The following is a 23775-nucleotide window of genomic DNA, read 5'->3' on the forward strand; positions in this document are numbered from 1 at the left end:
GATAAAGTGACGATCAGAGGGCTTGTGTGGAAGTTTTTCTTCCATTATGACAGTTTTAAAGTTGCTTTGGTAAAAGAAGCAATATCCTGCGAATGGACCACTGGATGTTTTGAGCTAGTATACCACTAAACCTTCTTGAAATGATACAGTTATGTGGTATAATATTCTGGCTGGAAGTGCTGATCATAACATCCTTTATTGCATGTCCTTTTAGAACCTTTTCCGGCATCCTACTTTATTTACTTGAATTACCAGATGTACACAATTCTCATTTTATTGCAATGAGATCACGACATTTGAAGGAACTATGGGAGTAAACCCTCAAACAAATGGGTCAGCTATGCTTCTGCTCCCATTTCCACAGTGTGAGCATCTGCCTCCGAAGACCATTTTTATTACAAGAGATTTCCACTGTTGTCCTAGTATTTTGTCGTTTTGCTTTGTTTTTCTTTTTTTCTGAACCTTATCTGTGTTCATTCTGTGTCATCTTCAACTGGCCTCCCTCATTTTATGTTTTCTCACTGCTGTTTCAGAGTGGGTATGCAGATACGTTCTTGCGTAATTGCCATTCTCAGTTTTGCTCCCGGTTTGTTTAGTCCCTACTTACACCTCACAAGGTTGCTACGAGTTGATGCCCTTGTATTCTCTGTTGTAATTCTTTCCATCTTTCAACATCAACTACATGATCGTACCTTTGTCCTGCCTGCATTTGTGTCCTCCACAAGAAGGACCCAAAGCCTGTTGCAGTTGTAATATGTCATTACAATTATTACGGCCTTCCTTCAAAAATCTGAGTGGAAATGTTCAGAAACATGTGGGGGTTGGGCAGGACGGTAGTACTGTATCCTCCATGCAGATAAAAGAAACTCCAGTCTCTTCAGCTCATCTCTTTCACCTTAATTAAAATACTTTGGTCTGTAGGAGTGGTATAATTAAAACTTTACTGGTCTTGAAATGCTACCTGTTCAAATTGGAAGTATAACTGGCATGCATGAATACACTTTTTTCAGTGATCATAATCAAAGCGAGGCACCTGGGGGCCCCCAGGATATGGTTTCAAATGCTCTTTTGCTTTGATTATCTTTACTCTGTCTACAGTTTCAGCAATAATTACAATAGCCTCTCTGCAACTTGAGAGAAAGCTTTGAAAAAGACACCAACAGCTTTATATAATTGGCTATTTCTTTTCTCTTTTCTCAGCAATCTTTTATCCGTATCTCAAAGCCTTTGGCCACATAACACAACGGAGACCTTACTGATTCATACATAACCTGCCACATGTTCTGGTCCGTATTGTTCCCTCTCCTCCTGTCCTTTAGTGCCTGCTTACTAAACCGGTTTTGTTTTACTATCAGTGTGGATATTGCCAAAAAAAAAAATCTAGACTCTGGGTAATTTATGTTGTGCAGCTTCATTGCATCTGGTATCCCAACAAAATATGTTTTTATCTGCTTTTTTATACGTGGCTATAACGTATAATTTTGGAGGCACAAATATTCCCCGACTTGGCCTAAACTCGAGCTGTTATGGAGATGTAACAAATCAGTAGTTTACTGTTCCTGAGTGGATGCCACAAGTGATTAGACTGCTTCGATTGGAGCACTAAACATCTCGGCTAAACTCCTGAGGAGCATAACAAAGTTACATCACAGAGCAGAATCCGAGCATCAGTATGCGGAGCATGCACGAAACGCGTCTTATTTTCCCAGAAATGGTTTCAAAGCGAAGATGGTGTATTCCCAAATTACTAGGCTGTAAAATGTTTCCCCCACCAAGCTGTCATGAATGATCAGAAATAATTTATGTCGCTCAGACTGTTATTACTGCTTTTTTTTTTTTTTTGTTTGCTGAAAGAAGATGAGCTGGAAAGCGGTAATTTATATGGCAGCGGTTGTTTATAAAAGCCATCAGCATTTGAATCCATGTTGTTTTTGTTCTCCTTTCCTGAAGCAGCTTTTCCTAATGGATATTAGATTCAAATTGACAGATTGCTTCAGTTCCGCTGCTGGGCTTGACTGTGTGTTACTCAATCACTGACATGATAGACTCAGCCCCATGATAGGTAAAAGTGCTGCTTTAAGACGTAAAGAAAATTGACATTGCCGTTTGCTACTACATTAAATATCAATAATAATGTTGCTATTCATGATTCATAGCGTTGCGTTTCTTCTTCGTGGTACACGTAAAATCAAGAAAACAATGAATTTCTATCGTTCATTTCTCTTGTGTGCATAAGTTTTTAGCAGCTTTTCATCCTTATGATAAGGTCCCAGTCCTACATTACTTTAAAGTTATTCAAATCGGTGAAAAATTATATTTTACATAAATTGTTTTCAACTGCTTTATAAGCCCTTCTACTTGAAATTACACAAGTTTTAATATACATGCAAACTAAAAGTGTCTATAAACCAGTAGTGTTATCGGTTAAAAAAAAGGGAAAAAAAATAAGTATCGAAGTTCAAAATATAATTAATAATTGGTAACTCTCCCCATTTGAAAACCTATTATGTACATTCCTAACTCTTATGTATGCAACATACCTACCCTGTTATTTTAAATTCAAGACAGATTTGGCTTTGTTTTATTTTTCTTTATTTCGGTGAGTTGTACAGAATTGTTCCTGGTAGAAATTCAAGGCACATTTTATGACTCAGCCTATATTTTAATACTTTATATGCCTTGTTTCAATTCATCTCTGCACTGTATAATTCAATATTTAGTTAAAATGTCAGGATATTAAATGTCATGAATATGCAAAGGAAAGGACAAAGATGGCTGTTTGGCTATTTTAGGAGCGTTTGTGCAGTTTTTGTTATGCGGCTTAGTGAGGACAGCCACATTTTGAGGTCGCTGTACTTTTGTACTTTAGTTTGTAAAATTAATTATGTTTTGCATGTACTTAGTGTAGATGAATAATGATAATACAAAAAAAAAAAACCTCCACACCAATCTAGTTTATAGCTGTCTTTCTACGAACCGAGAAGAGAACTGATTTTGCTTTCTGCAGGTTTATGTCCATCCTCTGCAAATCAATTTGTTCTTCGGCTGATGAGATATCTGATACTGTTTCTGTTGAGTTTACTTAAGAATAAAGTGCCTCAAACAAATTGAATTATATGAACTGTCTGTATTTGTTCTTTTGTTCATTCGTCTGTCTCTGTGCCCGTTTGTTCTCAAGGATGCAGCATTTCAATGAAAGCTTTGTGGAAAACAGAAGAAATGTCTTTTCATTTAATAACATTCACTTGTCTATGTCCAACACTTCCTTGGATCCCCCCCTCTTAGCTTGTGGTGACAGATCCCAGTGCACTATTTTTTATTTTTTATTGCTAAATAGTTGCATTAGTGTAGTATCTTAAGCTGACGCTGTGCCTGGTGCATCAGGCGTGTTTATGTGTTGTATCCAGGTTTTCATGTCATGGCTAGTAACGTGTCAACGATCACAGAAATTTGACTTCTAAAAGTAGTTTTAATCTCCTGTTTTTTTGTTTGGTAAGAAACGGCATAAACATGAATTGGAACCTATTTATAGACAAGCTACATTTAGCTAATTAGTGTAATTCTTTTTTTTTCCATAAATGGTTTCTCCATATGCTCTTATTTAACTCTCCTTCTGAGTGTGGGGATTGAAAACTAAGCAATGCTTTGTGGCTAAATCCACAGTCGCTCCCACTTTATTAGTGTGGATTAAGTCCAGGCTCAGGAATGCAGTTTTGCCTTTTCCAGACAAGAATTTAAAGAGAAAAAAATGTTTCATGGCTAAATGATGACTCACTTTGTTCTTGTGAATGCTTTTGTACATTTATCCATTTATCCATATATGTGCATTTAGTTAATAACTAGGGCTTATCAACATTAACGCGTTAATGCCTATGACTAATCTGAAAATTTTAACGTGTTATTATTACATAATGCAGATTAATCAGTCATCAGAAAGGAGTAGGGAACCCAAGAACTAGAAAATAAAATGTATCTGTCCCCTGAACACGTTTGCTACTACCTGCATGCATGTGTAGTTCCTTGGACAATGTATTGTCCAGTGAAATTTGTTGTCATGGCTGCACAACTGGATGTATTTATTCCAAGTAAGAAACATTAAACAGAGTATTTTGCTGCTATGTTTCTAGTTGGTGAGACGGTCAACAGTGCCGCCTTCCAGCAGGAAGATTTATTGTTTACACCGTGGTGATACAAAGGTCTGTGTTGAATTTGCCAAGTTTGCAACAACGGGGGGAAATTGTGGCATGTTTTACGAGCCAGGGTGAAATTGGAGTGTCACAGGGTTAGGGATGAAGAAAAGAAAAGGATTTCCAGGACAAATAAGCTGTTAAATGCAGTGCTGGACTATATCAGCATAGAAAAACTGAACGGAGTGAGTTTGCGTTTTGTTCTCAATGAAACTGATACGAATAACAAAATGAGTGTACTGTGCAAAACCCCACCTGGAGTTTTATTCAGATAATTTGTCATATACGCTGACTTTTTTTTCTCACTTCCAGTCCAAGCTAAGTGCATTTTTGTACAAGGAGTGATTGAATATTTCCTGGATCTAGCAGCTTTACCTTCTCTCTTCTCCCGTTTTCTACCCCATTCATTTACTGTAAGCTTAGCACGATGTGGGAGACGGGCAGGTACACGCTGCAGGAATCGCCCTGGGAGGTCAGGGGCATTTTGCGAGCGACAACAGAGGATGTCACTTTGTCAGGGACAGAGTGACCTCTATTTCCGTCTGTGTTTATTCTTCCTCTGCAGATGACTCAAGCACAGACACACAGCTTTTTAGATAAGTGGACAGCTTCCAGAATTGTATTCATTTCGAGCCAAGATAAGAGACAAACTGCTTGGTATTCATATGAATCAGTGAAAAGGGTGTAAGTGAAATGTGGAGCCCGAGCAGTGAAAGGATATTAACGTTCCCTTGAGACTTCACTGACGTCTCGTTTTTTTTTTCTGAATCAACACTGAAAGGGACAAATTGACCTGCTGAAAAAAGAAACTGAACTCTGAAGATTTGTTTTCTTTCATTACAGATTTTAATTTTACAAATGATTTATTTGGAAAACACAGAAGTCGCGGTTAACGTCAAGTGGTTTTTAAAATGTGTGTTTTCCTGAAGTGGATTTTGCCTGACGAGTGAACTGTTGACCGCTACTAGAGCCTGTTGTGGGAAATTCCAGAAATCTAATAACTCGTCCAGTCCGGCTTTGCAGGTTATGAAATGGCTCCATTGTGTTGAACAGAAATGCATTATTCCTTTCTTCCCAGAGTGCAACATATCTACTTTGTGCCATAATCCGTTGCGGGGGTTCAACTTTAACATGCAGGTTTACCAGCATTACTTGATGGTGATGTCTTCAACAGTACCAGTGCTGGTGCCTTGACTGGAAACCAGCGTAGATCTAGAATCATGTTGTCGGCACATTAGCATCCTGAAGAACAAGGCAATGAATATTGTCTATATTTCAGACTTCAACACATGAATTACTATTTAAGATTAGGAAGCATGCAGACTTATTTGAAAGCTTCATTTGAAATTCCTCACTCGTACGCAAGACACCACCAGTCTCTCCATTTTACTCCTGTTACCCACAATGCTTTGCATGGATTTTGTTTGGTACATCCAAATATTCTAATGGATAATACAAAATACACAAATAATCTCTTAAAATAGGAATATCATTTTTTTATTTTATTTTAAGTAGAATAATATAAAGGACACGTAACAGGGTATTTAGCTGCTTTCTGCACTCTGCTATGGATGAAAGATGATGGCCAAATATATTTTAAATTACTACTTATCAGGACTTTGCTGTGCCTTACATCACAGAGAGAGTGTCTTAGTTTAGCATTTGATCATTTTAAGAGGAAATTTTCTGCTGCAGGCAGATAATGTGGTGCGATAAAAAAGACCCAGACATCATACACTAATGAATAGTTGGCAAGCATAAAAGGATCCGACTATGTTACTTATTATTTCTTAAACCCAAATTCATGCTTGTTCTGCTTTTACCAGTACAGTTTATTTTTCAGAAGCCATTTTTTTCTACTCCGATGAGCAAAGTGTGGTAAGGATTATGCCTGAAATATTGCTGTAAACTCACACAGAAGTTTCATCAGTTTCCTCCAGTTTTGATGCCACATGGATGGCAAATAGTTTACTTATTGTAGAAATGATCTAATTTTACCTTTGGTGCATGCATGCTGCAGCAATTGCCACATATTAGGTTTGATCTTATTTTATATGCAGCCCCAAATAAGTGGTTACAAAGTATGGGTTGGAGATGAAATTCTGTCCTGGAGTTTGGTTTGAAAGGGCTTTTTGGTTCAGATCCACACAACAGACATAAGTGGCACCACAATTTTCGAGCAAAATAACTTTATTTACAGCATAAAAACATCACATTTTTGTAAGGCAACAGAGCTGGCAACTGTGCCGCTGTGCAGCCCCATAAGGGAAGATAACACATTTTAAAACTGTTCTCAGATGTTGAAGAGCTGAGGTTTGGACCACAATCCTTTGTTCTTAAGAAGTTCATATGATTCTAAGGGAAACCGTAATGCCAAGCCAGTCCCACACACACTGCACCTGTACCTGCACACTGTCCTTCTTCTCCTCTTCCTCTTTCATCTCCTCTTCCCTCTCCTGTATCTCCTCCTCCATCTTTCCCTCCTCCGCCTCCCTCCTACTCCTACTGGCTTTATGCAGTCTTTCATTTATAACTCCATGACCTCAGCTGACTTTGCCGCTGTCTGCTACTTAACGGCGACAATGATCGACTTTGTAGAATTCATTGTGTTAGAAAACAAATGCAATATAAAAATCAACTTAAGAGAAGCGCTGAACACACAGGAAGTCGTTAACTGACTTTATTTGTAATTTTTCTTGACCTGATTAAAAAAAAGCAAAAAAAACCTGTATATTAACGGGACAAACAGGACAGGGCAATTATGTATGTCTGTAAATGTAGATATTTTCTTGCTTACTTTGAACACAGGCTTTCTCCTACATTGTTTTCTTTTCTAATAAAGAAATACTTGCCTTTTTCTGACCAGCCAGTATGGATTGATTTTAAATAATCAAACATTTAAATTATTTAGGGACATTTGGCGCAACATTGCTAGTTGGTTGCCTTTAATTTTCTGTGTGCCCTGAACGCAACGGATGTCAAGTTTTCTGCAACACCCCTCTCTTTCTTATTTCTTTTTGGTATGTTGGTTAATTTAACCCTCTCCTCTTTCTTTCTCTGTTTCTTTTTTTTAAACTGTGAGGAGCCACTGGTACAGTATGCAAGATATCAGACTGAGCCAGTCTGACCTCTCACTTAAAAGCGGCTGCGCAGCAACGCCGCCGATGGAACGGATGGACTGTTTGGGAAACCTCCTGAGCTTCCCGACGGTCATCCTGCTCCTTATGTCTGGACAGCCCTGAGCTGCACAGGGACGTTTCAGTGAGAGCAGGATTATGAAAACAGACACCAGAGGTGAAGTTTAGCTAAAATACAACTTATTAACACAGTTAGCAAATTAGCAAAATGCTTTACTGCAAGGTCCACTGTCTTAGCAGGGTGAGCCCTCAAAAAGGAGTTGCTACTTTTCAAAATAATGACTTGATGCAGTTGGTTGAATTTCTTTTAAAAAGAAATAACTTACTTGGCAAAACAAATTGAATTTGACTGCTGGGCTGAATCTGAATGTATGACTGGATTGATTTCTGTGATGAATTGTGGTTTTGGAGGTGGTGAGGATAGAAGCAGCAGGACCCAAGTATGGTGGGAAATGAAGGCTTTTAATGCTGAATCCAGGCAGTCCAGGTGAGCAGCAGCAATAGCTCTGACTCTGGTAGCAACTGGTATTCGACAAATGACATAAGACTGTTGACAATACACACTGACACGACAAGGATCCGACAGGGAACAAGAGACACAAGTGGGTTTAAATACGCGGGGAGGCAATCAGGGGACACAAGGGTCAGGTGTAAACGGGACAGCACGGAGACTCAAACGAACACAGAAGCATAAATTAATACAAATTAATACAGAGACAAAACCAAATCCTCACAACTTCATTGCGTATTCCAGTGTGTGGAGTGTCCTCTGATGAAGTGGTCAATTTAATTAGATTTAGTAGATACGCTGACGTAGGGTTAGTTAGGCTCAGGACACCAATAAGGTTGCTTTAGCTTAATCTAAGAGTCTGGCAAAAGGCATTCTGAAGAAACTTGTCAAAAACCGTGTGAAATCATGTACCATACATCTGTTATGGGCCGGAGCAGCTACAGAGTCGTCCTGTCACCAGATACCACTCAGCTTTTAAACATGAGTAACCAGCGAATGCCTGAATGCAACACGTCACTGTAGAGCAACTGCTTTACACGGGCGATTACCTCATCTACCTCTGTCTTTGTTGTGAATGTGGAATATTTCCCGCGGTGTGTAGTCACTGAATTGGGTTTTCATGTCGTTAATTTTAGTCTGGCTGTTGTTGAGGCAGTTGTGTTCTCTTGGCTGCGGTTTCTCCTCGGTTGGGATTAGCACATTGCGTTATTGATGTGGGTTATTTGTCTGAGTCATGTTGATGTGGATTGTTTTTGATGTGGAGGTGTGTGTGCTGGCAGTGCCTTTGTGTTTTTGCACATAGCAAGTAGAAGCGACCTTGTTGTTGCTGTTGCCACATTGTCAGATATAAAAAAAAAGCATAATTTTATAAGAGACCATTAAAAAACGACCTGCCCGGGCAGTGTTATGTTCCCTAAAAAAACATCAGATTATTCAATACTGACATGTTGTGAAACAGGATTTTTCTGTAATCTTGCATAATGCTTTTGTTGGACTTTCTGACTGTTTACTTATTATAAACCTAACACTATTGAGAAAGTATTTTTGTGCACTGGACAGGTTGGTTGTGGGCAAAGTTCACTCGTTCATTGGCATGATTCTCATCCTAATTTTAGGCCTTGTATGATTTTGTTTTTGGATGATGTTGATAATTTAACATATATAACTCCTGTAATTCATAAAACCAAGAATAGGCAGCATATGTTTGAACTTTGACACAGAGTTATTTAATGGTTTATGCTAGGGGGGAAAAAAACAACATTTTAAATTTCTTTGATTGTCTCTGTTTAAATAAGTGGTTACATATCCAGCCAGATTAATTTAAGAAGCTTATCGCTACAAAAAGTGTTTTGTTGAGGTGCAACTACTGATTTTACTAGAATTTCCATGTAAATTCAGTGATAATTAAAGAAAAATTCAAACACTGTGAAACCCGAATCTTTTTTAAATATCAAAATCGTTTGTTGTGTATTTATCAAGCAATGGAAAAACACAATGCAAATACATCACAGTTAAAAAGGAATGTGACAACATGGCCGTGATTTGTGGATGTAAACGATTTTCCCTCCTGTCCTCTCTTTCTTTGTAAGGAGGATTTGACATCACGTTGCCGCACAGTGAGTTTTCCCGCTGACTTCTGATCAGTCCAGTTCCGCTTTAATTCGCTTTTTTTATATATATGCGGGGCTACAGAGCTCCGACAGACTCTATGATTTCTAATTAGTTCTGATTTGACTCTTCGCAGATGATATTATGACAATCAGACTTAATTAGAAGACAGAAATACGGGCCCCTACTGACCACGGTGATTATACGTGTGCTTGCTGACGCATGCACCATTGAAACACACACACAACGATGCATTGCATGTCTGCTGCCGTATAGGGATGCAGAAAAGAGCATCTTACTTGTTAACTCGACCAATCAGAATTCACAGAGCATATCTATTTTTGATTTTTTTTTTTAAATGAGCTTATATGGACCAAAACCTAAAAGGAAAACTGGGATTGAACATTCGTTCTGTCTTCTGTATTAGCATAAAATGCTCTTTGCAGATGGTTGTTTACAGCATATGAAAGAGGAAGGTCCTGATTTCCCCTGAGCTCAACAAATCAGCACATCACCTCTATCCACTGCAGCCGCTGAGTCCACAGGATTGGCTGATGAGATAGTGCAAAGCTAATCCACCCCAGCTACTTGTAGAGAGGTTGCTTTCACGGCGCGCACACATACACAGCTTGCTTCCAGCTGACGGAGTGGATAGGTTTCACCTAAATAACCTTGCCTGCCAGGACGTGTTTGTGTGTCTGTGAAAGATCCGGCATGCTGTTAAGGTTCTGCTGACTCAAAGTCAAACGGAAGAGGACAGAACAGTGCGTAGCATCATGCTACTCTATCTCGTCAAGATAAACTCTAGATGGAGCTGGAGAAAGACTCGCATGGCTTGAGAGCAATCAGCTGAGCTGTAACTTTGGATTTCTGTAATCCTACAGAGACTCCTTATGATGGTGACAAAATGTCAAGAGAAGTGGAAAAAAATAATTGGCTGCAATAGTGTGTGTTTATGTGTGTGTGTTTTGGTTCTTGCTTTAAATTGATCAGTCTATTTGGTTTTAGCACAAGCTTCTCCTCTGTCTGTGTCTCTCTTCTTACATCTACAGACAAATAGAGGTAAGAAGGAATCAGATGCTCTCTTTCCAGGAGAAGGGAGTAATTTATCCAGACATCGACTAGCCTTATTAGTAAAAATAATTTCTTCACTGTAAGCCACCTCTTCAGCATTGTCACCAAACTGATTAGCTATGCAGAAATCCACTCACTTATTCACTGCACCTCTGCATCTTAGTCAGATATAAACCCAGTCTTCATTTGTTTTTTTGTGGGGTTTTTTGAGTCATTCAGAGACGAACTTGTTTGTGTGCCTGATGGATCATCCAAGTGCGTTTTGGCTGAAGGTCACAAACTGATCGTTGGATATCGTCCGTCAGGATTTTCTGGTTGAGAGCAAAATTCATTTTTCCATCGATTGCAACAAGTTGTGCAGAAGCAGCAGCGAAACCCAAACTGTCACACATGACATTTCTGACACTTTGTGGTGCTGCTCTAATTTTCTGCAGTGACCTCCAGTAGATTGAGCAAAACTAAACATTTCCAAACAGCCTAGTTTGTCTTTTGCGTGGTGAATCGAAAGGGTAGCTGCCATCTTTCAGCTAACTGGGGAAATGATGGGAAAAAATTCCCAATTCCCACATTTTGTCAGAATAAAATGACTTTAAAGCATGTGAACAATGTTTTTTTTGTTTTGGCGAATATGAGGAAACAATAACAAACATGTCTGCATACGCATACTCAGCATACCTGGGAACGTACTGGAAGCACTGTGACGCCATGTAGTGGTCAGGAGTATGATCAGTTATGTCTAATTTAACTAACATGCATAATAAATAGCTACATTTATGTCTTTTGCATTACTGTATTCAAATGAACAATCCCTCTTTACATTGCAGTCTGAATATTAGCAAAACCACAAATAATTAGTCATTTTCATGCAAAGTGCTGAGCAGAGGTGTGGATGTTCTCCGTTCCAGTTTTTATGTGAATACAGCATCAGGACAAGTCAAGAACTGGGGGAAAAGAGACGTTAGTAGTTAAAATGACTTCAACCCTTTGTGCAATAGTCTCCAGAATAATGAGAAGTCTGAGCTGGCTGTCACACTGTAACTTTCTCCACAAGCCTTCACACTTCCTTTCCTTGTAGCGTAGCGTATAATAAAGCAAAGAGCAGGACACTGGTGGCCTTCATCACTCACCCGCCTCACTGGCGAGCAGCAGCATGTGAGATTACAGGCCTGTGAATCAGACCAGGTGGTTGGCAGCACCAGCCACCTCCCCACCCTGGGAGACTCTCCTGACTTTAATTTGTGCTCACATATTTCTCCACAAGAAAAAAAAAAAAAAGGAAAAATCTGAAATAGCACAAGGTCATCTACATAGCTGCTCAGATGGCAACATAACTCTCTGATGGCTCAGGATGGTGAGTGGAGAGGTCTCATGGGATAATTTGTCAACTGGCTTGACAGGTACCATCTGTTATTTATCCCAAATAAAAGGTGCTCTTATTAAATAAGCTCCAGATGAACATGAAGCCTTTCAAAAAAAAAAAAAAGAAAAACGCCTTCAGCTTTCCGCAGCATAGAAGTAATCTATCTAAATGTATTACTGGACACACTGCCCAAGGGGTACATGAGTTTTGATTTGGTGGAGGGCTGAACGTTTCAATAAATTAGAACATAATTGAAAAGTTTCTTTTTTTTTCTTTTTTATTTGGTGCTTTGATTAAAAAAAAGGGAAAACCCAATACTAAATTGATATATATAGCAGCAATATGTTGTACACACTGATTTAGTTCCATCAATCATTACAGATGAAATGAATGCATTCTTTGTCCAAATAAAAAGAAAGACTGAACTAAGTGCTTGGAATACATCACTTTGTGTCTGCCTTCACATTGTAAGGATTCATTTACACTTTGATCTCCAGGGTGTGAAGGATTTCACTCCATTGCTACAGTGTCTAGGTGGATTAAGTGGCTACAGCGCGGGGTTCCGGTGTGCATGAAGCCATTTGCAACGCATCAGCCGAGGTCTGCTGGTAGCATAAACTGTAATCTGATTACTTCTGATGACATCATCAGTAGCAGGGCGGATAAACGTGTTGCACACCAAGCCGGCCAAATGCAGGCAATTCAATTTAGACGTCGCGCTTTCCCTCCGGTCCTGCTGAGCTGTTTGGGTATATTCAGCTGTTTGGGTATATTCCTCCGCTCCAGCGTTGCTGACCGCGAAGCACAACAGTTTTAATGTCTACAACATTTGAGACTCGCTGGTAGGCTTCTGCGTAAAGGATTGCCTGCGGGAGCGGATCGCAAAGGAGGGACAAAAGCGTTTCGCGTTGCAAACATGTAGTTGTTTTTTTTTTATTTTGGATCCATTGATTCTCATTTTCTTCTCCGCTGGATCCAGACAGCACCGGTTTGTGTGTTTATCTGGGTGATGCACTCGCTGGTTACCCCGTGAGCAAATGAGCAGGATTTGATCAATGTCTACTTCGGGGTCTGTCGCTGCATTTAATCGGTCACCACAGCACAGCATTTACACGTTAACAAAATCTATCTTGTTTTTGTCAGGGGGGCGGGGGAGGATTTCAACATCTTCTGTTCATGTTGCTGTGGTTTACTTATATTTATTTAAAAGCAGAAAAGCCTGTGTAGAGTATCTGAAGACCATTCCCCAGCCCCTTTTAATGCTTGCAAGCGAATGTGGTATCACTTTGATGTGTTTTATAGGCTCACACTTCTGCTAAAACCACCTATTAAAGAGCCTCATAAAACACTTTAAATGAATACAAATCCCCTCATAAGTACTTCAAACTGGGCTTAACTTTTACGTAATATCTGAAGACTTCCCAATGTTTTTTATGTGCTTAATATTTCTTCTGCTCTTCATTAATGTGGTCTCTTTTTATTTTAATGCATCTTTAAGTTTCTTGCGTTCATAATATTTTCCTGCTGTGTGTGGAAGAGACATTTGGATTTACTGAAATCTGCAGTTTAAGTGTCAACCTCAGCTACTAGCTCATGTTTCAGACGAATCTACGGCGCCTTTCAAAAGCATCCTGAACCATTTCTCGCATTTGTTTTATGCTACAAACACAAATTGCATAAAATGAAATAAAATAAGCATTTTGACTTGTAATGTAACGCAATAAGCCAACAGGAAGTAGTGAATTGCCAAATAAAAGACTAGAAAGTGTGATGTGCGTTTTTTTTTCAGGCACTTTGAGTCAAACACTTTGCAGGGCCACCATTTTGTTGCAGTAATGCTGCAAGGCTACCACCTTTGCACATGTGCATAATGAAAGTTGTGATCATTTCTGACTTTCAAGTCTTCTCATAAATTTACACAGATTGGGATTACGGACTTTGACCGACATGCTACGTGATTAAAACCAGGAACAAGTCAGGCTCAGGACGTTTTAAGTAATTTACTGCTTTTGTAAGCGTGGATTCCAAGCTTCCTAATGATGTCAAATGCATAGAAAAAAAATGAAACAGAAATTTTATGACGACATTTGTTCCCTATAATGTTTTCTAGCTAACCTTTGCAAAACTGTGAAAAAATGCGGAAAAGTTCAAGGTGTCTGAATGCTTTGAATTCTGAGCGCACGATTTGAGTGTGTTTAATTAATCAAAGTCTTTCTCCTCAAACTGATATGTAACTGAAACATGAAAACCTAATCAATCTCCTGCTATTTTCCATCTCCTCAGACAGACGTGTGTTTCTAGGTCTTAATTTTCATTGCGTACAGCGGAGCTGGTCTCTGTGGAAACTAAACAAGACGTCCTACACTCCTCGTGACCTTCAACCACAATCAGATTAAATACAGAGAAGGACTCACCAAATTATTGCTACCTCCAGCTCATCCAAATTAAAGATGCCCTAAAGTAAAGTGTTATTGCTAGAAACTTCAGTAACCAACGTCTTGCCCTCTAATCAAACTGTAACGTCCTTCAGCTTGAAGAAGTGTCATCTAAAGTGCACAAAGACGAAGACGAGAGGCATTTTCAGGTAAAACGCAAACGCTCGGCGCATTCGGTGTCAATCGGTGTGACACAAATTCATCCGTAACGGTTGGTAAACAACATATATTCTGACTTTAATTAGCCAGACGTACAAGAAGACGCTTCCCTGACTTGTAATCAAAACAAGCCAATAATGACAGCTGGAAGCCTTTCCAGGAATCTGCATCACCGCGGTCTGAGGTGAGAGGAGCAGGCGCCGGCATTTATGGGCCTCATGCGATAGGTCGAGACACCTGTCAGTCAGTGGGTGAACATGTTCAAATGATTGGCTCGACGCCTCTATCAGCTCTGTAATTTAAATAATATTCTAAATTGCTAGCTTTTCTTTTAATTAAGTTCTCTCCCATAAAAGCCCTTCAGTTGGTTTACACGACTAGCTTAAAAAAAAAAAAGACATTAATAGTTTAAATTAAATCAAGTAAGACTGTGCTGTATTATTTAGTGACTTAGCTGTGGTTCTCTGCCACCCGTGGGTGTTTTTTTTTTTTTATATATATTTCTCAGGAATTGCTCACTGGTTTTCAAGGGATTATTATGAGTCACATCTGGAGCAGCAGTGGTTTTGCTCTCCCCCCATCTGGTTAATGAAGGCAGCGGTGGCTTAAAGCACACATTCTCCTTTCCCCTAATGTCTACCAAACGGTTGGTTGTTGAAACTTATTTTGAGGAGAATAAACGTTTTGGTTCTGTTACAACTGTTTGAGACGTCAAAAAAAAAAAAGTATGCTCCTTCCTGTTTATTTGTTGCCATCTCTGACAAAGATGCATTAAAAAGCTCCGAAATGTGCCAGTCTCCTAAAACAGAAGCAAAAATCTTAAATGGGAAATAATAAAAACGGAATAAAAATGAACTGCGAATTTGAGCGATTTCGTTCATTTGGGGAAGGAAATCCCACATTATGCAAAACTCATAGTGATGGACGCAATAATTCTTGTGGTATTCAAAGACTTTAAATTAAATGAATAAATAATCTACAAATATTAGTAATCTGTCGTTTTTAATCCATCACTTCCTGTTTCCTGGGGAGGGTTGGATTCTGGAACCATTTCTTTTAGCTACTCTTCAAAATGGGAAAGACGGGAAAGCAGATAATTCATGTTAGGCATGTGTTTGAGCAAATGTCTAAAAGAAAGCAGCTACTCAGCCAAAAGAACAGCCAAGAAGAGCAATTAGGTTTTTTTTTTTATTGGATATTGTTTTCAGTTCACTGCTGACACGAAATCGTTTCCTTGTTTCTTTCCTAAACCAACCTAAAAACTTTCATTCCAACATTTATTTTTAACCTAGGCCATCATTCTGCTTCTTTTTTTCATTTAATGTGTAAATACCTTAAAACTAAACAAAAGCAGGGATTAACAAAGCATCTTTAGGTATTTTGTCTATGCTATGAGATCATAAATTTTCAGAAATGCAGCACCACACTGCCAACTGAGTCAACATTTAACTTATTTTAAGTGGTTTTAAAGTAGGTGTAGTTCCTCATCGCCAGTCTAGAATATTGTCCCTACCTGTACGCCTTTACTAAATAAACTCAAAGAGCCCAAACTACAACTCTGATATTTAAATAATGACTCTGCCTCTCGTTATTTTTGCTTTTTTCCCCCTCTCTCTCTCTCACATCTCTCCAGCTCTCCTGCAACAAGTCCATTTTCTGTTTCCCTGACTTTCCATTTCTCTTCTTGATGCTTGCGGTTTTTGTCTGGACGGATAATACGTTTGCCTGACACATATTCCATTCTCCCCGCGCCGAGGACCCTGCCGCGAATCCTGTCTAACGTCCCAGCTTTCACCTTTCTTTTCTTGTGCAGCCTCTGTAAACAGTCAATATGGAAGCTTGTGCAGTGTGTATCACTGGGTAGGTGGATTAAGCCCTGGGGACTCTTGCTCGTCAGCTGTGAATCACTGCCAGCTCTGCGTCTGCAATTACAGTTGTGGTCTGGTGAGGAAAAGCAGCGGCGGAGACATGTGGAATACATATTTAGATTTCTTTGGCCCTTTGGGGAGAAGCAGTATTAATATTTAATTGCAATTAAATATACAGCCGGCCTGGGTCGCATCCTGTCTGCTATACTTAGCAGGGCTAAAAAAATGATTTTGAAATGATTGTTGCTGCTCCACCTATTTTTGTCATCGTAAGGTGTTTTTTTTAAAGGCTGTGCTAATCGGAGTTGCTAATGATATTATTGCATTTGGTTTGACTGGAGACTTGCTGTGTGTTGTAAATGAGTTGTTTGAGCAGCTGCGTGGCTCAGACGCTGGAGCGAAAGATGTCGCTTCAAGCATACAGATTTTCTGCAGCACAACCACAAGCAGGATTGTGAAATTGAAATGGCAACAAAAAAAAAAGGTCTTGTAAGCAGGAATGTGATCTCTCTCTCTCTCTCTCTCTCTCTCTCTCTCTCTCTCTCTCTCTCTCTCTCTCTCTCTCTCTCTCTCTCTAAAAAAAGTGGAAATAAAATATAAAAATAAGATTGTTTTTCTGGGGAATGACCAACTTCAGCACAAAACAATGATTGCGTTGTGCTGAAGCCAGCTCTGCTGTAAGGCGGTTTATCCTCTTCATCTTTCTCATTTCCCTGTGAGGAAATATTAAACCATTTTAAAAACACGGCACCTCCTGAGAGAAGGCTCTTATGTTCACTCATTATTATGTAACATTACGGCTGAATGTCGGCCCTTTGAAAACAATACTAGTCTTTAGAGTCCAGTGTGCTGCACCGCAGCCAAAACAAGCCCAAACATATAGGAGCTCCACTACTTACAGAGTGCTCTGTTGGCAGTGTGCTATCGAGGTTAAAGGGAGCCAATTTGCGCTCTGCTTTACAACTTCGCCCGTTTTTTTTTTTTTTTTTTTTTTACTGCCTTCCTCCTGTGACTCAGACAGGGATATTTTCTGACCCATTAAAATGCACTCCCACCCTCCGAACACCCTCATCTATGTGCAGGCTTGCAAAATGACCTTCTCTGCAGAACCCATAGGGAGCACTGTTGTCCAAGTTGTCATGACTGAGCCGGAGCTGCCTGCACATGGCTGCACTCTGTCCGTCCCAGCGGTCGACCACACGCCTCAGACCAGACCGAGTGACAGACGGTACTCTCTCTTCTGCCAAAACTGCCTGTTTTTTTTTTTTTAAAAAGAAGAAAAAAAGGCAAAATAAATAAATAAAACATCATCATCCTCAATCTGTGAAATATTATTAGACTGTAATATTTAGAATTACAGAAGAATTGTATTATAGCATAATAATCAGATATCTTGACAGGGATCTCTATCACAAACCTGTTTGCAGCATCATTATTTTTAGTAGTTTTTACCGATTTTTGATTCTGAAATATTAGAAATTGGACATTTTGTCACATTTCGTTACACCGGCACAAAGTAGTGCGTAAGGATTAGAAGGAAAATGCGTTACAAAAATGTGTGTCATGCGTGACTCAACCCGTCTGAGTCTGTACTTCATGTAAGACTTTTCCTTACCTTATATATCATGGAATTTATTTGCCAACTTTTGTCCATTCTTCTTTAAAACATAGTGTATTCTTCTCAGTCATAATTAATAGAGAACATCAGTGAATATTCTCAGTTAGAATTGGGTCTGGAATTGAACCTCGATTTGGACACTGAACTGAGATGTTCCTTGCAGCTTTGGCAGTACGTTTAGGGTCTTTGTCCTGGTAGGATCTTAGCAGCCCAACAGGGTTTCTTCCAAGATTATATTTTGCACCTTAAGGTGACCTTTAAGTGACCTTTAAGGGCAGCTGGCTGCACAGGGTTTTATTTTGGGGTACCAGAGTAAAAGGGAGTGAACACAAACTCGCTCGCATCTCACTTCATCAAACTTTTAGAAAAATGTAAAACCATTACAGTTGTACAGTTTTGCTTCCACTTTACAATGTGCTACTTTGTGTTGGTCCCTCGCATAGAATCTCAAGAAAAAAAACTAAAAACTTGTGGCTGGAATACAACAAAATTTTAAAAAGTAAAAGAAAAAAAAAAGTGAACACTGCAAGGTATTGTAATGACGCTGTCTCTTGAGATCAGCAGAATGCGCTTTACATAAAACTACGTAGATTAAAGTGTAGCAACTGTGTCGAACATGGAAGTTAAACCGAGTGTAGATCGTGGAGGAATAAAACCGGCGGTGCAGCCTGAGCCAAACCGAGCAATGCAAGCGAGAACGCACTGAGATAGCCATGTGTGCAGTGATGCTCGGAGCTGTTGTGTGAAGTCAACCGGGGTCACATCATCAGGGAGGAAAGCTTCTCTTCGGCCTGCTAGATTAGAGGAGTCCTCGGCCCGGCGCGTCCCTGATGATGCTTTTTGTGACGCCCGCCAAGCGTTTAAGGCGGCTTGAATGCTCCACTGCGGTGGGCAATTGGATAATGTTAAAGTTATTCTCACCTCCTGATTCTCAGCAGTTGTTATAGAGCATTGAGCTGTGGTTGATAGCGGTAATTTCTTTATTCAGTGGGGGGAAAAAAAGAAGAAAAATGATGCACATTGGGACACAGATGAAGTCTGAAAAGGCTCAGTGGGACATAAATGAGAAGTTACAGTGCCCTCTTGGGGTTTTAGGTGTCATTACTCATTTTAGTGACCAACTTGGCCTCATTTTCTGTCTTCTTATCTCCATGCATTTTGTTTGTTGGCTCAAGTGAACAGCTTAGTGATTTTCTAAAGCGTCTGCTGTATTTGAAAGGCTGAAATATTACATGTATAATGTCAGAGCAGAAGCTGATTGTTAATTTTGTCCTTCTACTCTTTTATCCATCACTCATCCCAGCTTTAATTTCCGGCAGCGTTGTTGACAATAGACGGGTCTGTGCGCGCTCAGACACGCAATTTTATTTATGCATTCCTCAAATGAAATGTGCTCAGGGTCGCCGTTGGCTCCCCGACGTCTTTGATCGTAAAATAAATTGTGTCCTTCCATATTGACATTTTCTGAGAGGAGCCAGAAAAAGAAGAAGAAAAAAAAAAGAAAAAGATCTCCTGAGTCTCCTCACACTTTAAAGCAATTCGGTCTCATCTCTGTCTAAAGACAAACCCGAGGAGACGTTTGGTCAAACTTTACTCTGCTTTACAAGCAAGACAGACAGGTGAGGTGAAGTGAGATGTATCTTTGTGCTACACAGAGAGTGATTGTAATAATTAGCAGGACACTTATTACCTGGCTTCAGGGTTGATGCATCCAGTCATTGCCGGAGAAGAGAGAGATAGAGAGCAGGAGTCGACAGAGGTGGGGTTGGGGGAAGGAAACTCAGGGGATGTGGGTGAGGAGGATTGCTCAGAGGAGGAGGAACAGGAGGGAAATAATTAGCTGAGCTTGTCATTCTAGTGATTAAACACTGATTTAGAAGCGTGCTCAGTGGGTGCGCTGAGCTAAATTGGTTGCTCTGCTCTTAGCGGAGACGTGACATGCGAGGACTGGGTCACTGCTCTGCAATGCAGCAGCACAGAGGTGCAGCTCAGTTCAGCTCCACCGCCGCTCCTTCCACGCAGCTCTGATTGGTGTTTGTGCACAGAGCAGATGAGTTCTGAGATCAGTTAAGTCCCTGCTTAGTTTTCACGTTGCCAACACAAGAGGAGGGGGGAGAAGAATCCTGCACCTGGATGTTGCACCTTGATTAATGGTTTTCATTAATGCCGCAGCGTGTTGTTTTTCTCGGTTAGTTTAAAAATGAAAGATGGATTTCTGCGTGCGGTGAGCGGCCTGAAGTCTCGACTCTCCCAACTACTGTACCTTCAAGCCAACCCGCTTTCTGTTTATTAGCATTCCAAGCAGGCGCTCTGCCTTGTCTGATGCTGAGAAAGCTGGTACTGCTTACTCCTAATGCTCGTATTAATAACTTCAGGCCCTTTATTTAACCCACTCCCTTCTTTTTACACTTTATCCTTGAGGTAATGTGCAAAACAACCTTCATTTATGATGCCAAGCACAGAGGCGTTCATGAATATTAGAAAAAGGCAATAAATATGTTTTCCTTATAAGGTCCTTCATGCCCTCTGAGTTCCCCCCCAGCCCCCCCTTTTTTTGTGCATTTTCTGGCTTACTTTTTCTGATAAACAGCATCGCTGGTGTTTAGTTCAGGTTCACATTGCATCAAGCATCATGTGCTCATATTGGTAAAGTTTTGAAATGAACCAAACTGTGATTGCACAGTTTTGTGTGCTCTGTCTGCTCTGGATTCACAGAGAAAATTGCATTAAAAATACACCCATAACAGTTTATCCCCCTTTTTCACATTAAGATAATAATAAGGTGTACTTTGTTCATCCCAGAATTTGGAAATTATTGTTAGGTCACAAAATGAAGCAGGAGATCAATAGGCAGATTGGTGCAGCAGCATCTGTAGTGATGCAGGTGCTGTTTGGGCTGCTCTGCACCATAATCTGTCGTCAAATCTCCGGGTCATGACAGAGAGACCACGATTGTGCATACAGCGACTGACATTAGTTTTCTCGGCAGGGTGTCTGGGTTCTTCCTTAGAAATAGGGTGAGCAGCTTGGTCATCCGGGAGGTCATCCCGAAGAGACAGACCTTCTACCTTCTCGCATTCCAATTTCGGTATATTTTTTTCGTTCTCATCTTTTGTTGAGATCTGCATCAGATAAAGATCAAGCATGGGCTGCAACCATGAACACCTGTGGTTTGAGAGATAAGCGGCGGCTGCCAAGACTGACTCGAAGAACATTGTGGCAACTTTTTTCAGCTCGGAGTTGAGGCGCTAAACATCGTTACCAGCACACGACTCATTGATGGAAAAGCTTCGTGAAAAGTCTAAAAGTGTAGGGATGGATAGGAGCCTTTTTCCTCCCTTTTCCTGCTTCCCCATCCTTTGACAGCTGGCTAGATAAGCAGACAACCCAAGGAGGCTTCTCCACCCAGAGCTGAGGAAAAATCCCAAAAGGTCTCACAGCTTTTCAAACTCGAATTAGTTCACTGATAAATTGTCGGAGATTCATTCATCTGAAACTCACATTAGCAGGAGACTATTTGAGTTCCATGTTTTGTCTTTGTGTTAGTCTGTTATTCATGCTTCTCACCAGTAATTACTTGTTGATATAGATTAGACTTGTTGATATAGATTAGCCTGATTAATAATTCATTTACACTTTTGATTCAAAATGTGACTGCGGGTAACATTTTTCTCACACTCCGAAAACCTTTTAGTTTTACTTTTCTTTCCCCAACTGGAAACGTCTTCACTCGTAAGATCGCTAAGTCTGACATTATGAGAATCTGCAACAGCATGTTCCTTCTTATCATTATATAAGTATTTCTTTCTTAATAAAACTGTGTTGCTTTCCCCCCTAACAGCACTGATTCCATTTTGTCACTGAAAACTGATTTTTTTTCCTCCTTCCTTTTCTTCCATTTCGCCGGTCTCTTTAGAGAGAAGGAGATTGTAGACGTTTAAATGAACGCAGCGGCAGAGACTTTCCGTCTGTAGACACAGCCTAATGGGAGCATGCTTTTTAGTGCTTTGTACAAACAGCTTTAGATGTGTGCAGGAGGAATCTGAAAATATTAGTTTTCCCCAGAGATGTTTGCAAGGAAAGACACAGTCAGCAGGAAACACGGTAAGCTTACATAGAGGAGAAAAAAAAAATCCTTCTGAGTTGTTTCAGTCATCAATATTGTCTTGCAGACGGCTCTGTGTGCTTATTTTTGCACCCTTGCGTTTAGGTCTAAAACAGATGTGATGCTTCTGAATTTCAGGAATGTAGCTTTTGCAAGTACTTCCTAAAGCTAAATTACCAAGACCTGTTTGTTCTGGTTTAAGTGTGAACATGATCTGTAAATGTACATAACGTAAACTTTCCTCCAGGATTCTCCCTCCTGGTAGAGCTTAGAGGCGTGTAAATTAGATGCCCTGCATTCATAGTAATCTATGACTCATTTTCTTACTGGTTAGTCATTACATGACATGAAGACAGAAGTTGTAATTTCCATCAGCCAGTTCCCAAGGCAACAATGAGCAAAGTTGCAGACTCTACAAAAAAATAATAATAAAATGTTGGATGCTGGTTTATGACCCCATTTTGTATTAAGCACACTTTATTATCCCAGCACACTAGCTGGTGTTCAGCAGCATTTATTGCTCTTTCCTCTCCCTCAGTTCAGCCTGCATGCATTAATTAAGTGATTTTTAGTAAGAAAGCTTCACAGAACATTAAAGTGATTTACAGAACGGGACAGGGAGGTAGCAACCTCTTCTAAACATATTAAGCAAATACCTTACCAGCTGAAGTCATTTAACCTCTTTGGAACATAAATCACATATATGCATTGTAAAATAAATGGGAGGACATGATGTAATGTGAATAACAAAATCCTGTCTGGCTTAATAGACCCTTGGCAAGCCCAGTATTTGTTCACACGCTGCCCTTCCTCCTTATCCTCTTGTTTATCCTTCTCTCCATCCCTTGTATTTTGTGTTGTCCTCTTAAACTGCACCCTATACAGGGGTCATATTTTATAAGCTCTGTTTGGCCCATCACCTGACACTTTATAGTTTTGTACTTGCTGGGAGCAGCATAAACAGAAAGGTTGTTTGTTACAAGCTCAAGCTGGAAACTCCTCATATATCCTATGTCTGTATATATATGCTGCAACTATTAATCAGTTTAATTGGAATGAATACATTTTTTAAATTTTTTTTTTTACTAATTTAGTAATCGACTAATCTACTAAAGCATGCCATTTGCTAAAACGTGGCGCAATTTTGGCTTCAACCAGTTCAAATTCTGTTAAAACACAAAACAAAAAATAAACTTCTAAGTACCTTTTGCTATCCAATTTTTAATTGGTTAATCCAAAAACAACAGAGAAGTCAGCCCTACACTTTATTGGTGTTAGCAAGTAGAAAAGGTCTTATTGTTACACGTTTTGATGTTGGAGTCCATTTTTTAACTGCAGATGCATCTTTGCCTACAAACAACCTAGTGTGCACTAAAGGAATGCAATGGTATTGCACTTTAGAGAAATAAAATCAACATTTTTTTTTTTTTTAGCATTTGTTATGTATTTCTAACAGTATAAACTAGGCTTAAGTGATTAAATGAAAAATCTGTAGAATGTGCCAATTTATTTATGCGGTTACTTGATGAATCACAAACAAACAATATTATTTCTCACATACTGAAGTGTAGGACACAAAACAGCATTCTTGCCATAGAAGGGTTTGAGTTGGAAAAGGTCCATCCATCCATCCATCCATCCATCCATCCATCCATCCATCCATCCATCCATCCATCCATCCATCCATCCATCCATCCATCCATCCATCCATCC

General features: G+C 39.7%; 1 protein-coding gene across 3 annotated transcripts in view; it reads left to right on the top strand.

The window, feature by feature from the left end:
• The window catches only part of myripb (myosin VIIA and Rab interacting protein b), a 116362-nt gene that overhangs the window by 9381 nt on the left and 83206 nt on the right, over positions 1–23775 (top strand). The window lies entirely within an intron of this gene.

The sequence above is a fragment of the Poecilia reticulata genome, linkage group LG20 (assembly GCF_000633615.1).
Source record: "Poecilia reticulata strain Guanapo linkage group LG20, Guppy_female_1.0+MT, whole genome shotgun sequence".
NCBI lineage: Eukaryota > Metazoa > Chordata > Actinopteri > Cyprinodontiformes > Poeciliidae > Poecilia > Poecilia reticulata.